Here is a 15,975-nt window from a genome sequence, read left to right as displayed (position 1 = left end):
TTGCTGTAATCTCCTTGTTAATATTTTATTTAAAATTTTTGCATCAATATTCCTTAGGGAAATTGGTCTATAATTTTCTTTATCTGTTTTTGCTCTTCCTGGTTTAGGTATCAGCAGCATATTTATGTCATAAAAGGAATTTGGTAGGATTCTACCTATTTTCCCAACTAATTTATACAATATTGGAATTTATTGTTCTTTAAATGTTTGGTAGAATTCACTTGTACATTTATCTGGCCCTGGGGATTTTTTCTTAGGCTTTTTTCTTTGGCTGATGGCTTGTTCAACTTCTTTTTCTAATCTGTGGTTATTTTAGTATTCTATTTCCTCGTGTTAATCTGGACAATTTAAATTTTTGTAAGTATTCATCCATTTCACTTAGATTGTCAGATTTATTGTCATACAAATGGGCAAAATGATTATTTATTTATTATTTTATTATCATATTATCCTAGTTATTGCTTTAATTTCCTCTTCATTGGTGCTGAATTCACTCTTTTCATTTTTTATATTGGTAATTTGGTTTTCTTTTTTTTTTTTAATGAAATCAACCAGTGATTTGTCTATTTTGTTGTTTTTTTTTTCCTCTCACAAAACCAGTTCTTAGTTGTTTCTGTTTTGTCTTGTTTTGTTTTTTTAGTTCAATGGTTTTCTTACTTTCAATTATATTAATTTCTCCTTTGATTTTCAGGATTTCCAATTTGGTGTTTAATTGAGGACTTGTGTTCTTTTTCTAAGTTTTTTTAGTTGCATACCCAATTTATTATTCTGCTCTTTCTCTATTTTGTTCATGTAAGCATTCAGAGAAATAAAATCTCTCCTAAATACTGCTTTGGTTTCATTCATAAATTTTGGTAAGTTGTCTCATTGTTATCATTCTCTTTGATGAAATTATTGATTTTTTTCTATGGTTTGTTCTTTGACCTACTCATTCTTTAAGATTAGATTATTTAGTTTCTAATGAATTTTTTAATCTATCTTTCCACGGCCCTTTATTAAATGTAATTTTTATTGCATCATGATCTGAAAAGGATGCATTTAATATTTCTGCTTTTTTGCATTTGTGAGGTTTTTATGCCCTAATACATAGTTAATTTTTGTGTGTACTCAGTGTACCACTGAGAAAAAAAAAAGTATATTCCTTTCTAACCCCACTCAGTTTTCTCCAGAGGTGTATTAAATCTAACTTTTCTAAAATTCTATTCACCTGCTTAACTTATTTCTTGTTTATTTTGTGATTAGATTTATCTAGTTCTGAGAGGGAAAAGTTGAGGTACTCCACTAATATAGTTTTACTATTTCCTCCTGTAAGTCATTTGACTTCTTTAAAAATTTGCATGCTATGCCATTTGATGCAGCTTCTTGTACCGGGGCCAGTGGCTTAGTCACTGGCTTGCTGTGCCAGGGCTGCTGGGCCAGGGCTGGAGGCCTCACAACTGGTTCACTATGCTGCTGACTTGCTGAGCTGAACTGCAGGGCCTCAGTCACTGTCTGTGCTGTGGCTAAGAGCCTCCCGCTGGCTTGCCCAGACACCACCTGCACTGGGCTGTAGTCCCCTTTTGCCCAAGTGAGATAGACTTTTCCTGCAGTCCTACGTTTTCTTGGGCTGGGAGGTTGTTTCACCCTGTCCTTTTGCGGGTTCTGTTGCTGCAGAATTCATTTTGAGGCTTGATTTAAAGTTGTTTTGAGGGAAACTAGGGAGAGCTCAGGCAACTTCCTGCCTTTTCTCCGCCATCTTGCTGTCCTTCCAGGTCCTAACTTCTTAAAACCTATAAACTTTAAAAATTGACTCTTCAATGGCACCCTAACTCAGTGTAGTTTTATGTGAGTAAGCCCTAACTTGCAATTAATTTATTAGGTGGGGTGGCAGCTAGGTAGTGCAGTAGATAAAGCCCTGGTTCTTGAGTCAGGAGGACCTGAGTTCAAATCCAGCTTAAGGCACATAACACTTACTAGCTGTGTGACCCTTTGCAAGTCACTTAACCCCATTGCCTAACAAAAACAAACAAACAAAAAAGACCATTTCATTTGATTTTTTGATAAAATGTAAATTTTGAAAGAAAGAGCCCCAGGGAGAAGAAAAAATTGTTAACTGAAAAATGAAATTTAATTTGAAATTAAAAAAAATAAATAGTTAAATAAAAAAATTAAACTGTTTTAAATAGTTAAATAAAATATTAAAATCATAAAGGGTTTTTTTTTGGTGAGTAGGAAAAAGAGACACAAGAATTTGTCTGGTTTTGTTTTTGAATATAATGGTGAATTGAATGAGAATCAAAATGAAACAGAACCAAAAAAACAGATGAGGTTTTTGTTTAGAACAGGGCTTCTTTATCTTGTTTGCATCCTGCACTCCTTTGGCAGTCTGTTAAAGCCTAGAGAGCCTTTTTCAGAAGAATGTTTATAAATGCAGAAAATATAATGCATAGGAAACCAAATACATTGAAATACAGTTATCAAAATATTTCTAAAAAACTGAAAAGCCAAGTTCATGAATGCTAAGTAAAGAATTCCTGCAGTCTATAAGTATCATACCAATTATTTTAAAAGCCTGGTTCAGAAAAGGATTTGCCAGGGGCAGCTAGGTGGTGCAGTGGATAGAGCACCAGCCTTCAAATCTGGCCTCAGACCAGACACTTGACACTTACTAGCTGTGTGACCCTGGGCAAGTGACTTAACCCCAATTACCTAAAAAACAAAAACAAAAAAGAACAGAAAAGGATTTGCTAGTACCACAATGTGTCATTTGAGAGGCTTTTCCTGCTTCCCTGCTTCCCTCCATCACTATGCATTTATTTTGGATACGTCCCATATTTACTTAATTGTGTGTCTATTATATTCCCCTCAGTATAATGGAAGCTTTTTGAGGGCAAGGACTATCTTACCTTAATATTTGTATCTTTAGAGCCTGGCATACAATAGGCACTTAATCAAAGCTTTCTGATTGATTAATTTGTGGAGATATTTTGATGAATAAAAGTATGAATCCAGTAAAATTTTCTCAACTCAAAAAGACAAAACTACCCCAATTAGGAAATTAGCCAAATAAAGTTTTCAGACTGAAAGATGAAATGCCAACAAAAACATTTTTAAAACTATTTTTTTATTCATTACCCAATCACTTGTAAAGATTTTCTGTTTGCTTTTCAAAAGTGTAAAGAGCAAGAAACTGTTTTACCAACAATTAAATCAATACAAGAAAGAATGCTAGATTTGAAACCAAGGGGCCTGGGTTCAAATCCTAGCCCTTTGCTTTACTGGGCCTTAGTTTCTTCATCTGTAAAATGGAGAAATTGGGCTAGATGATTTCTAAGAGGCAGTTTAGTGTAATGGAAAGAGTGAGTGGCCTGGAGACCCTAGAATCCTCAGCTAGAATCCTGGTAGTCGTGCTTACAGGCAGTCATTCCACCTCTCTGGGACTCAGTTTCCTTATGTGCAAAATAAGAATAATAACAGCTACCCACATCTACACAAATATTTACAGCAACTCTTTCTGTGGTGGCAAAGAATTGGCAATTGAAGGCATGCCCATCAATTGGGGAATGGCTGAACAAGTTGTGGTATATGAATGCAACGGAATACTATTATGCTATAAGAAATAATGAGCAGGCAGATTTCAGAAAAACCTGTAAAGACTTGTATGGACGGATGCTGAGTGAAGGGAGCAGAACCAAGAGAACGCTGTACACAGTAACAGCCACTTTGTACAATGACTGACGTTGATAGACTTAGCCCTTCTCAGCAATGCAAGGATCTAAGACATCTCCAAAGCCTCATGATGGAAAATGCTATCCACATCCAGAGAAAGAACTATGGAGTTCGAATGCAGATCGAAGCACACTATTTGCTCTATTTTTTTTCCTTCTATTTTGTTTTGTTTCCTCTTTCTGGTGATTCCTCCCATTGGTTCTAATTCTTCCTTACAACATGACTGATGTGAAAATATGTTTAATAGGAATGTACATGTATAGCCTATATCAGATTGTGCACTGTCTTGGGAGGGAGGTAGGAAGGGAGAGGGAGAAAAATTTGAAACTCAAAAGTGTATGGAAGTGATTGTTGAAAAACTAAAAATAAATTAATAAAAAAAGAATAGTAACAGCTTACCTCACACAGTTGTTATAAAAATTAAGTAAGTTAACATCTGTGAAGCCTAAAGCCCACAGCAGGCTTTAAACGCTTTGTAAATGGGAAGTTGTGGGTGGTGGTGTTAGTGTTAGTGTTGGTGGTGCTGTTGATATTGTTGTAAGGCTGCTTACACTTTATAGAGTCGTGACCATATGGCTCCCAAGAAAGCTATTGATGTCTAGCCCTGCTGAATGTCTTATAGTCAATCTAGAACTCCTAGATAGAAAAATTCATAAGTGAAAAACAAAACAACATCAATGATTATCTTCAATTTCTGTAATTTTATTGTCCACATTTTATATAACATTTAAAAATATCATTTCTTAATATATGCTCATGATTTATTTCATTGACCAAAAATGATTTTTTTCAAAAAATGTAAATAAACTTTTTATAACATTTATTAGATATATCATTACCGCTAATAATAGTCTCATTCATATAATACTTCACGGTTTGGGGAGATTTCCTCACTCCAGTCCCATAACTATAACAGAATACAGGGTGTCCCAAAAGTCTTAGTGCAGTTTAAAGCTATTAAAACTTAAAATTATACTGAGACTTTTGAGGACTCCCTGTACACTTCAGTGATGTTAGCAGTCTATGTCAGAGAATTTATATATTTTGCTTCAGGATAGCTCAAATTGCATAATACTGCATTATAGGAGTCAATTGGTCTGTCTTCCTTCTTAATAGTTCCCTCTGCTTGTGTTTTCTCCTGCTTCCCTCCTTGGACAGAAAGAAACAAGCATTTGTTAAGCACCTACTCTGTACCAGACACTGGTGCTAAGTGCTTTACAAATATTATCTCATTTGATCCTTGCAATAATCCTGGGAGGTAGGTGATATTATCCCCTTTTGCAGTAGAGGAAACTGAGGCAGATGGTGGTTAAATGCAGGGTCACACAGCTAGTAAATATCCGAGGCTAGATTTTAATTCAGGTCTTCCTTCCTCCAAGCCCAGAGCTCTATCCATTGGCTACCTAGCGGCCTCTAGATGGGTAGAGGTACAAACAAAAAATTGCAATCTTGTCAAAAATTGGTCTTCAAGAAATTCGGGGGCAGACTAAAGGGGAAGAAAAGGGAAAGGGATAATAAAAGGGGGAAGGGACTGAAGGAGGCAGTGGTCAAAAGCAAAACAGCAGTGAAGGGGAGAAAGGAAAAAGAAGAAAGAAATTCAAGGGCAGTGGATAGAGCACTGGCCTTGGATCCAGGAAGACTTGAGTTCAAATGCGGCCTCAGACATCTGACACTCACTAGCTGTTTGACCCTGGGCAAGTCACTTAATCCCATTGCCTCGCCAAAAAAAAAAAAGAAAAAGAAAAAAGAAAAAGAAATGGGGGGGGGGAAGGAAGAGGAAGAAGAGAAAGAGGCAAGGGACCCTTAGAAAATCCACAAACAAGATAAGCAATTCCTGAGTAACAGATTTTATTCTATACTGTGCATTCTTTTATCTCTTAAAGCAACAATTAGCCCTTTATGGATATAGCTAAAACTTATTTTCCTTAGTATCCTGAATAGATAAGTGACCACCCTCAGAATACCACCCTAATACAAATTAATCCACACACCACCAATCACAGGTTTGTTTTCTTAAATAACACAAGCTCACTTGATTTCACTGCACCATCGAAATTATCGATCCCATTTATCACAGGGTTCCTGCCCAATGCCGTTTGCCAGAACTAACATGCTGGAAAACCATGTTAATGACCATGCACTATGTTTTTAAATGTGTACTTTATATAATCAAAGAACTAAACAAACAAATAGTGCCTGAAAGGTGATCATTCTATTAGCGAGAACATCCTGCTGCCATAAGACACATTTCGAAAAAGAACAGCAGCCAGAGAGCAAACCACCAGTGGTTAGAACAGAGGAGCTTGTGGAAAGAATAAAAAAGCCCTATAAAGCTAGTGAATTTACCCAACCTGCCACCATTTTGTATTTCAAGTTTCCATTGACCTGAATGGCAGTTTCAGGGAGGGAGACTAGAAAGTTATTTGGCAAGAAATTCCTAACACTGAACTGCCAACTGGATAAAAAAAAAATAATATCCTCCAGTCTACAAAGCACCATATTGAAAGGCGCCCTGTGCTTTAAGAAATAAATAAGCATATGTGCTGGAATATCACTCTAATTCTGTCTGTGGGTCCATGCTATAGGATGGTGGTATAAGACAGAAGGACCCTAGTGTAAGTAAGCTTCATGGTACCCTTGGATGGGGTCCAAGGTACAACCATGGTATAGTAAATTCTGCAGGTCATTTAGACCAAGAAAGGTTCTAGTTATTTGGTAAAGAACAGGAAGTGGTTTTCAACCATTTGGGGATATCTCTGGTGTTTTTGCTATGAATATTTATATAGACATATGGACCAAGATTTTTTTGTCCATTTCAAGAAGTTGCTGATGGGAATGGGAAAAAAATTCTCATCAGTAATATAGAAAGCCTGCTGCAAATCAGGCTCTGTCTAGACAATGAAAGCACCGAATTGAAAATAGGTTGGTTTGCCAGTTTTCTTTGTTTCAACAACTGGCACACCTCAACCATACAACCCCACAGATTGATCATGCTATAGAGGGTAAGGCACTGGAAGTGGAGTCAGGAAGACCTGGGTTCAGAATCTGTCTTGGATTCTGAGTAGCTGTGTGACCCAGAGAAAATCTCTCCCTGGACCTGAGTCTCCTCATCTGTAAAATGAAGGGGTTTTTCTCCTTCATTCCCTTCCAGGGCTCTGACTCTCCAGACCTTCTCCAACATGACACAGCAGCCTCCTCACCTTGAAAGTTTACCTAGCCTCTGTGGTCCCTTGCTCTGATTGGTTAGTTCTACCCAGAACCTCCATTTTAGGCAAACAATCAGGTCAGCCACATTCACCCCTTCATGCCTCTTCAGGTGTTGCTCCTGACTCCAGTTTTTTTTTTCATCATGCCTCCTCTTGTGAATATTTCTCTCCATCTATCCTTAGCTTCTAAGATTCCTTTCATGTATTGTCTTCTCCCATTAGGATGTAAGCTCCTTGAGGACAGAAAATGTCTTTCTTTTTGCTTGTATTTTTATTCCCAGCACTTGATATGGCCCTAGAACATTGCAAGTGCTCACTTAATAAATGCTAGTTGATTTGGACTTGTCAGACCTTGTTACTACATATCGTAATTGTTTTGGGGTACTATGAACCACACCTGTATAAAACAGCAAATTTAGCAGATAAATGTTGTGTGTGTTTTATCTGCTCAACTGACCAGCCGTTCACTCTTCTCTCTCTCTCTCTCTCTCTCTCTCTCTCTCTCTCTCTCCTCTCTCTCTCTCTCTCTCCCTCTTCCCATTTGCCTCTCTGTCTCTCTCTGTCTCTCTCTCTCTCTCTTTCTCTCTCTCTCTCTCTCTCTCTCTCTCTCTCTCTCTCTCTCTCTTTCTCTCTCTCTCTCTCCCTCTCTCTCTCTCTCTCTCTCTCTCTCTCTCTCTCTCTCTCTCTCTCTCTCTCTCTCTCTCTCTCTCTCTCTCTCCCTCCCCCCACCTTCCTATTCCCTGAGACACAACAGTATTGAAAGTAGGCAAATTAATAACCCTACAATGGCCTCTTAGTGTTGAGGTGAAAGGAAGAGTTAATTAATGTGGCAAACTTCATTGCCGTCTTATTTTTTAAAAATGCCACAGCCACCCCAACCTTCAGCAACTACTGCCCTGATCTGTCAGCAGTTATAACATCAAGACAAGACCCTCTATCACCAAAAATGTTATAACTCACTGAAGGCTCAGATGATGGTTAGCATTTTCTTAAGCAAAAAAGTATTCTCTAATTAGGGTATGTACACTGTTTATTTAGACTTACACTATTGCACACTTAATAGACTCCAATATAGTATAAACATAATTTAATAGACTTTAGACTTATACTACTGCACACTTAATAGACTCTAGTATAGTATAAACACAACTTTTAAATGCACTAGGAAGGCAAAAAATTCGTGTGACTTGATTTACTGTGATATTTGGCTTACTGCTGTGGCCTCAGTTGAACCTGCAATATCTCCAAGGTATGCCTACATGTAATGTGTCTCCATGAGTATATATGTTCTTTGAGCGTAGGGACTCTCATTTTTGTATATGTATCCCCAGTGCTTAGCACAGTGTTCAGCCCACTGTTAAGTATTTTTAAATGCTTTTTACTGCATTCATTCATTTAAATCAGACCTCTGAAAAACAGTTTTTTGACCTGAAATAACTTAATATTCTGTTCAATGCAACAACCAACCGAATTCCAGAAAAATGGTGATGAATCATGTTACCCACATCCTGGCAGAGGGGCAATGGACTCAAGATACTGAATGAGACACATGTTTTATTCAACATGACCAGTATAGGAATTTGTTTTGCTTGACTATGCATATCAGTTATTAGGGTTTTTTTCTCTTTCCCAGGAGGTACAGAGGTGGGGAGATGGAAAGAGAGAGAAAAATAAATGCTTATTAATTAACAAAATTAAAAATTAAAATTAAATTTAAACTTATTTTCAAAAAAGACCACTTAAGTTCTTAGCACCCCAGGAAACTAACTCTTTAAAGACTAAGGTTTCTGACAGATGCTGATCTACTTTGGAAGAGATAGTCACCTCACCAGGTATTACCAGTACCAATGAAATCACAGGTCTCATTCCTGCCTTCCCGTCACTCTCAAACATTATAACTATATTGGGGACAAGGAATGGATTTGTGTTGTCATGATACAGGGAGCTTCCAGGTGAGAAAACTGCTTCTACCATTGCACGTGGATACCTGCTCTGAAATTTTAAGTCCTAGAGAGTTGCCTAGAATACTGAGAAAGTAAATGATTTGGGGGCAGCTGGGTGGTGCAGTGGATTGAGCACCAGCCCTGAAGTCAGGACGACCTGAGTTCAAATCTGGCCTCAGACACTTGACACTAGCTGTGTGACCCAGTGCAAGTCACTTAACCCCAATTGCCTAAAAAAAAAAAAGGAAAGGAAAAAAAAAGAAAGTAAATGATTTGCCTAGGATTACACAACTAGTCTGAATTAGAACTCGGTTCCAGATTTTCTTAGCTTTAAGGTCAACTTTCTATCCAGTACACTGCCATATCCATCAGATAGATAAATTGATAGATTAATAGATGTAGAGATATAGACATCTATATTACTTCAGCATATATGGGTCCTAGATTTGGAATATATATATATGTGTGTGTGTGTGTGTGCATATATATGTATATGAAATAAATATGTATATCTCTACATAAATATATAGGTATATATACATATACATATATATGTATATAGGCATATTCTTATATATGCATATATGTATACAGACATATACATATATACACATATATGTATATAGACATATGCATATGTACACATATATGTATATGCATGTATATGTATATACTCACATTTCATGTTATATAATGGAAAGAATATTGGGATAGGTATCAGCAAATCTGAATTCTAGGGACAGCTCTACCATTGACTAGCTGTGCAACCGTAGACAAGTGTCTTAAACCTCTTAGAGTCTCAGATCCTTCATTTGTTGGGTGGGAATAGTAAGAGCTGCCTTGCCTCCCATTCAGGGAGCCATAAAATATTTAAAGACCTCCAGGACTTTGGATAGATCCTCTATCAAGGCTTTCCAGAAAGACACAGACAAGAAAGAATAGCCCAGGATGAAAAATGAGTTGCAATTTGCATAAATAGAAAGAATAGAGGCATACTTAGGTCTGATATATGTCATCTATGGCCAAGATTTTAAAACTAACACATTCTATGTGGCAGAGCTCAAATGGCCATTCTATGTTAAAGAAAGATAAAAAAAAATGCTAACAGGACCCTTTTAAAAATATGGAGGTTATGGGAGTGAGGTGGGAAGATAGCCAGATATTACCACAGCAGTTTGTTTCAGAACAGCAGAAAAGTATTAGGGAAAGAAAGATTAGGGAAAATAAAGCAGAACAAGGTGTGGAACAGCTTCCTGAGAAGCTCAGACTTTTCTAGGGTGCTGAGTATGTAAAGTAAGTGCCTGTTTGTGTGGCATGATCTTTGGAGCTCCAGGAAGGCCTCTGCCTCCCAAAATACCTCTGTTAAGTGGATAACTCACACTTAAGATTCTAGAATTATAGTTCCATACTTTTGACTTAAGATAAACAGGAGCTTTGTCTCCCATTGGTTGATATCTCTCAGAGGCATAATGTTAAGTTCCATTAGTCACTTACACCTCCATTTTAAGGAGTTAATCAGATCCTTTCTCTGCAAGCAGATTTAAAAACAAACAAACAAACAAAAAAACCAAGAATCAAGAAAGAATGTATTTGAAGAGGCATGAAAAAGAGGGAAAGAGCAAGAATAAATGGCTATTGGCCTAGAAGGGAGGGCTATATATTCTCAGCAATACAGTGATGCAAGATCATTCCAAAGGACTTAGGATGAAAAATGCCATCCATCTCCAGAGAAAGAACTGATGGAGTCTGAATGCAGATCAAAGCATACTTTTTTTTTTACTTTCTTCATTTTTCTTTTTCTTTTTCTTTTCTTTGGTCTGTGTTCTCTTTTGCAACATGGCTAATATGGAAATATGTTTTGCATGAGTGTACATGTATAATGTATTTAAAAATGTTTACCTTCTCGAGGAGAGAAAGAAGGGAATTTGGAACTTAAAAATTGTTTTTAAAAAAGAATGTTAAAAATAGTTTTTACATGCAATTGAGAAAAAACATTTTGAAAAAAGAAAGAAAAGAAAGGAGAAGCTATCACTTTCAAAGACAAACTTCTGGATATTTTGCACCCCTAAGGTAGAAACTGTCTTATGTCTCATTAATCTTCATATCTCACCAAGCATCTAGCCTATTCAAAGTATGGAATCACTGTTGAATGCATACATTTTGTCTAGGACTGATTCCTACAGACAATATTTGGGCAAGAAATTGTCACTCTCTTCTCCTCTCCTTTTTCCCTTGCTTTTATCCTTGGCTGTCCTTTCTCCTCTTTTTCCTCTTCCTCACAGTCCACTTTGTATTCTACTTCCCTTCTCCTCATGCCTCATTTGAGCATCCTCTCCTCCCTTTTTCTCCCTTCTTCTATTCTCCCTCTTATATTCCTTCTCTCTCTCCTTTTCTTCTACTCCCTCCTCATTCTCATCTTTCCCATGTTTACACCTTTAGGCACTGTGATGAGACACAGTTCTGACTGTGCTGTTCCATCCATGTTCTAATCCAGCCTATGTGGAAATACATTCTGGTAGCCTGAGAAATAAAGGTTTGAGGAGAAGATAGCAGCAGACCTTAAGACAGCAAGATGAAAGTTAGCAAAAATAAATATAAAAGGCTTCATTTGGTTTCAAAAAATCACTTGCATGAGTGCAATATGGGAAAGTCCAGTTTTGATAGCAGTTCTTTGGAAAGAAAGAGTCTGGGGGTTTTCATTGACCATGAACTCATTCTGAGCCAGTGCTGTGATGTGGTTGCCAAAAAGCTCATGAAGTATTTAATAAAAGCATACTGTCCAGTGTGACATTTGAAAAAATTCGAGAGACATAATTTCTAGGCAATTTAATCATTTTATTAATAAGGCTAGCACATTTATTAATAAAAAGTGGCACTCTCAAATGCCAAAGACTCCTCATGGTCATGGGCTCATAGTTCATATGTTCTTGGAAGAGTGGTGATCAACTCTGATTGGTTAATAATTAATGAGAGAATGAGCATTTTAATGAGAGGCTGGCAATATTACAATGAGGGTCCTGAGGCAGTGATTTGGATCACTCATATCTTGGTCAGGGAGAGTTATCAATTTCTATATCACCTGTCTAATAAAAGGGAGAATCCATATTTTCCCAGACCTGTCTGAGTGAACACAATGAGCAGGATTCCACTCATTAGCCTAAACTTAGAATTTCTTTTACTGTCTTTGCCCAGATCTTAGCCATCCTGGCTGGGTAAATCTTTAAGAAAGATTTCCCACACTGGTTGGCTTTTGGATGAGGATGTGGAAATGCGGAAAAACTTTAGTCCTGATACAATAATTAATTATTAAACACAAGAGAGAAATAATGATTTCTCTCACCAGAACATGGAATAAGAGTCCTGTTTTACTTACTAATCACAACCCTGGGAGTATCGTATCCAGTCTTCTGTGTTACACTTTAAGCTGGACTTTGACAAAGAGGAATGTGTCCAGAGGAGATGAGGAATCTGGAAAGCACATCACATCAGAAATATGTTACGGGACTAGGTATGTTTAATCTGGACAAGAGAAAACTTAGGGAGCATTTGATTACTGTCTTCAAATATTTGAAAGGCCATCCTGTGGAAGAGGGATTATGCTTATTTTACATAGGTGCAGGGGAGCAGAATTGGGACAAATGACTGGAAATTAATAAGAAGACATTTCTTCTTAATGTGAACAAAAGCTATCTAAGAAGTAAAGCCATTTAACAATAGAATGGAATGCTTTGTAAAGCAAATTCCACATTAGTAGGAGTGTTGAAGTCCAGCTTGTATGCTCACCTATCCAGAATGTTACATGAGGATTATCGCATAAAATAGGAAGCTGGACTGGGTGTCTTCTAATGTCTCTTCTGATGCCAAGATTCTAAGATTCTTTAATCTATTTATAACATCTGTCCAACCAGAGTGGAGAACTGAGACAATTATCCAGCTAATTCATACTCAAAACAGACTTTCATTTTGATTACCCATGAAACAGAATGAAATTTGTTTTAGTTACTAACAATCCAGAGCTTAGCACAGAACGTGGCGTGTAGTAGGTGTTTAAGAAATGCTTATTAACTGGCTGAATGGCTGATGCAAGTGTCTGCTTCAGTTCACTCTGCTGGAGTAGAAGGGGTTTTAATTATACATCCAAGCATATGAATAGGTGTTTCCATGAGCCCTTGGGATCGCTGAAGGCCAGCCCTTCCTCTCTTACCTTTGAAAGAAAGTGGATTCTCCCTCATGAGCACCTCAGTAGATGTAGTCATAGAAGGCTGAGGAGGTAAGCACGAGGTGTTAATGAGGTGTTAAACCGACTTTAGAGATGCCATTCCCCAATCCCTTTATGAGGTATGAAAATCTTGGAGTAGAGAAGGGAAGAATGCAATTGGCTGAGCAGGTAAATTAGCCGCACTTCTGAGTTCTTTAAATACCTAAGCCACAGATGAATTTCAGAAGTGGAGGCATTGTAAGTGAGGAACTGCCTGTGGAAGTGACCCCTGAGGGGAGGAAGGAGAACATTTCTTTCGGTTCAATGGTTCCCTGACCAGTCCAATACAGGTCATGTAGTTTGCAAGAAACCTTACTGGACCAGTAGGAAAAACTGCAGCCAATAGGGAGCAGAGACACACCTCAGACTGCCACAGAGACCCATCAAAGAGAGGACACAGTTTCAAGGATCATGATGCCTGCAATAAATAACTGTATTATGGAAAGGATCAGTCCCTAGGAGTCCCTCTGAGCACTCCTCTTCCAGCAGAGATACTGCACCCAAGGGGAACTTCAGGAGGATATTCTTCTAGGAGCCAAAGTTATGAGTTACTTTTTTCACACATTTATCCTGCAAATGTGCTTCACTAGCACTGTCCTCTAAATGTGAGCCTGCTCTTCCCATGGATGCCAGGTGTATTTGTGAGAGAAGGTACTCCAGGTATGCAGGTGGGGGGGGGGAGGAAGAATGTTCTGTAGCCACTGTTTTTTTTTGATTATCTTAGTAAATGCCTTTGCTAAGAGCTAATAATTGTCTACGGTCTGATTGTTAATGGAAAACAAACTGACTAGGGCTTGTGAGCTATAGTTTTAGAAGGGGGTTCCATGATACATATTCTTGAACCCAGAGAGTATTAGCTGTTCTATGGGGACCCATCCCATGCATGCTGAAGGTTGGGAAAATAGCGCAAAGGGAATGTTGCAATTTCCTTAATGACTTGAGTATAGCTCATAGGCTTCCTCTCCACCAAATGCCCTCTGATCATTCTCACTGAATTGCATTTTCACACCAATGACCCACACAGCACTCTGGACCTTCAATTTCCTCAATCCCAGTGAACTCCACAACAAATCATTCACCAACACAACCTGAACTCCATCTTCGCTCAAAATGTTTCTACCTCCAAGATCTTAAATTTTGATATTGTTATCTATGATCACAACTCTCATCCCTACTTTCTCACTCTGCATATTATTTGCCCTCATTTTAATTTCCAATCCCTTAGCTTCTCTATATTCTCCCAGTCCATCATAACTCTTCTAATTTTTTCTTGCTTTCCTACACAGCCTAAATCCCCATAGTTAGCCATTTCCATGAAACCCTCACTAGGGTATTAGAATCCCTAACCACCTTTGACTTTCAATCATCTTGCAATGCCTATATAATTGGTAACCTTATCATGCATGAATCAGCTACTATTTAGCCTTATTAAACACTTCCTTTGATATCTACAATGATGACATTCCCCATCTTCTCACTATCCCATTCCCCAACAAATGTTTTCCATTCTCCTAAAGCTCTCAAGCTTACTTCACTCTCAGCTGTTATAATTATTTCTGCTCCACTGTGAAAGTTAAATTCTACTCTAATGAGAACTTTAAAGTCACCTGATATTACCTCATCTATATCTTAAAAAAGGGGGGAAGCTAGGTGGCGCAGAGGATAGAACACTGTGCCTGGAGTCAGGCAGCTCATTTTTCTGAGTTCAAACACTGGGCAAGTGACTTAACTCAGTTTGCCTCAGTTTCCTCATCTGTAAAAGAATCTGGAGAAGGAAATGGCAAACCACTCCAGTATCTTTGCCAAGAAAACCCCAAATGAGGTCATAAAGAGTTGGATGTGACTGAAAAATGACTGAACAACAAATATCTCAAAACTTTGTGTCTTCATCCATCCACCTTCCTTCTTCCCTGTTTCAAAGAATTGTCCCTCCTCCTTATCAAGATGAATTCTTCTATGGCACACAAAAGTAGACTTTCAATTGGTACCCTAGGGGAAAGGAGAGCTAGAGGAAGTGCCCTGGCACATCAGCAGCAGTCATTTCCAGTAGGACAAAGAAATGCTATAGGTCCTCTCAAACATGGAGGATGTTTACATTCCTCAAGTTCAAAAAACTCCAGACTACTCAGAGTGCATACAGTTTGTCATTGGCAATAGGATTATATGATCCAGAAATACAAAAAAAAAAATTCTCAAGACTGCCTTTGAGGAAAATATTTATGGATGTAGCTAGAAGATCATGTCTTTCTCAGTCTGGATAACAATTGCCCCTTTGAGATTGTAGTAAGGTCTTCTAGGGTAGGCAACATATCTTGTGAGCTATAGTTTTAGAAGGGGGTTCCAGGCTACATAATCTTGAACCCAGAAAGTATTAGCTATTCGTCTTGTATTGACCACATTGCCTTGCATGTAATAGATGCCAGATAAATGATTACTGGATGAATCAATGAATTATTTAATTATATTTTCATCTAATTCAGCACATTTTTATTGAAAACCTAGCATGTTTATACATGTGTGTATGTATATAGCTAGGTGGCACAGTAAATAGAGTGCTAGACCTGAAGTCAGAAAGACTCATCTTCGTGTGTTCAAATCCAGCCTTAGACACGTACTAACTGTGTGACCCTAGGCAAGTCACTTAACCCTGTTTGCTTCAGTTTCCTTCTCTGTAAAATGATCTGGAGAAGGAAATGGCAAACCACTACAATATCTTTGCCAAAAAAACCCAAATAGGGTCATGAAGAGTTAGACATGACTGAACAATAACATATAATTACATATAGATATAGATATATACGTATATTATGTATATAATTGCTAATGTATGTATATGATATAGTAATTATATTTATAAATA

Source organism: Phascolarctos cinereus, unplaced genomic scaffold (genome assembly GCF_003287225.1).
Source record: "Phascolarctos cinereus isolate Bilbo 61053 unplaced genomic scaffold, phaCin_HiC Scaffold_9;HRSCAF=440, whole genome shotgun sequence".
Classification (NCBI taxonomy): Eukaryota; Metazoa; Chordata; class Mammalia; order Diprotodontia; family Phascolarctidae; genus Phascolarctos; species Phascolarctos cinereus.
Note: the sequence above shows the minus strand (reverse complement) of the source record.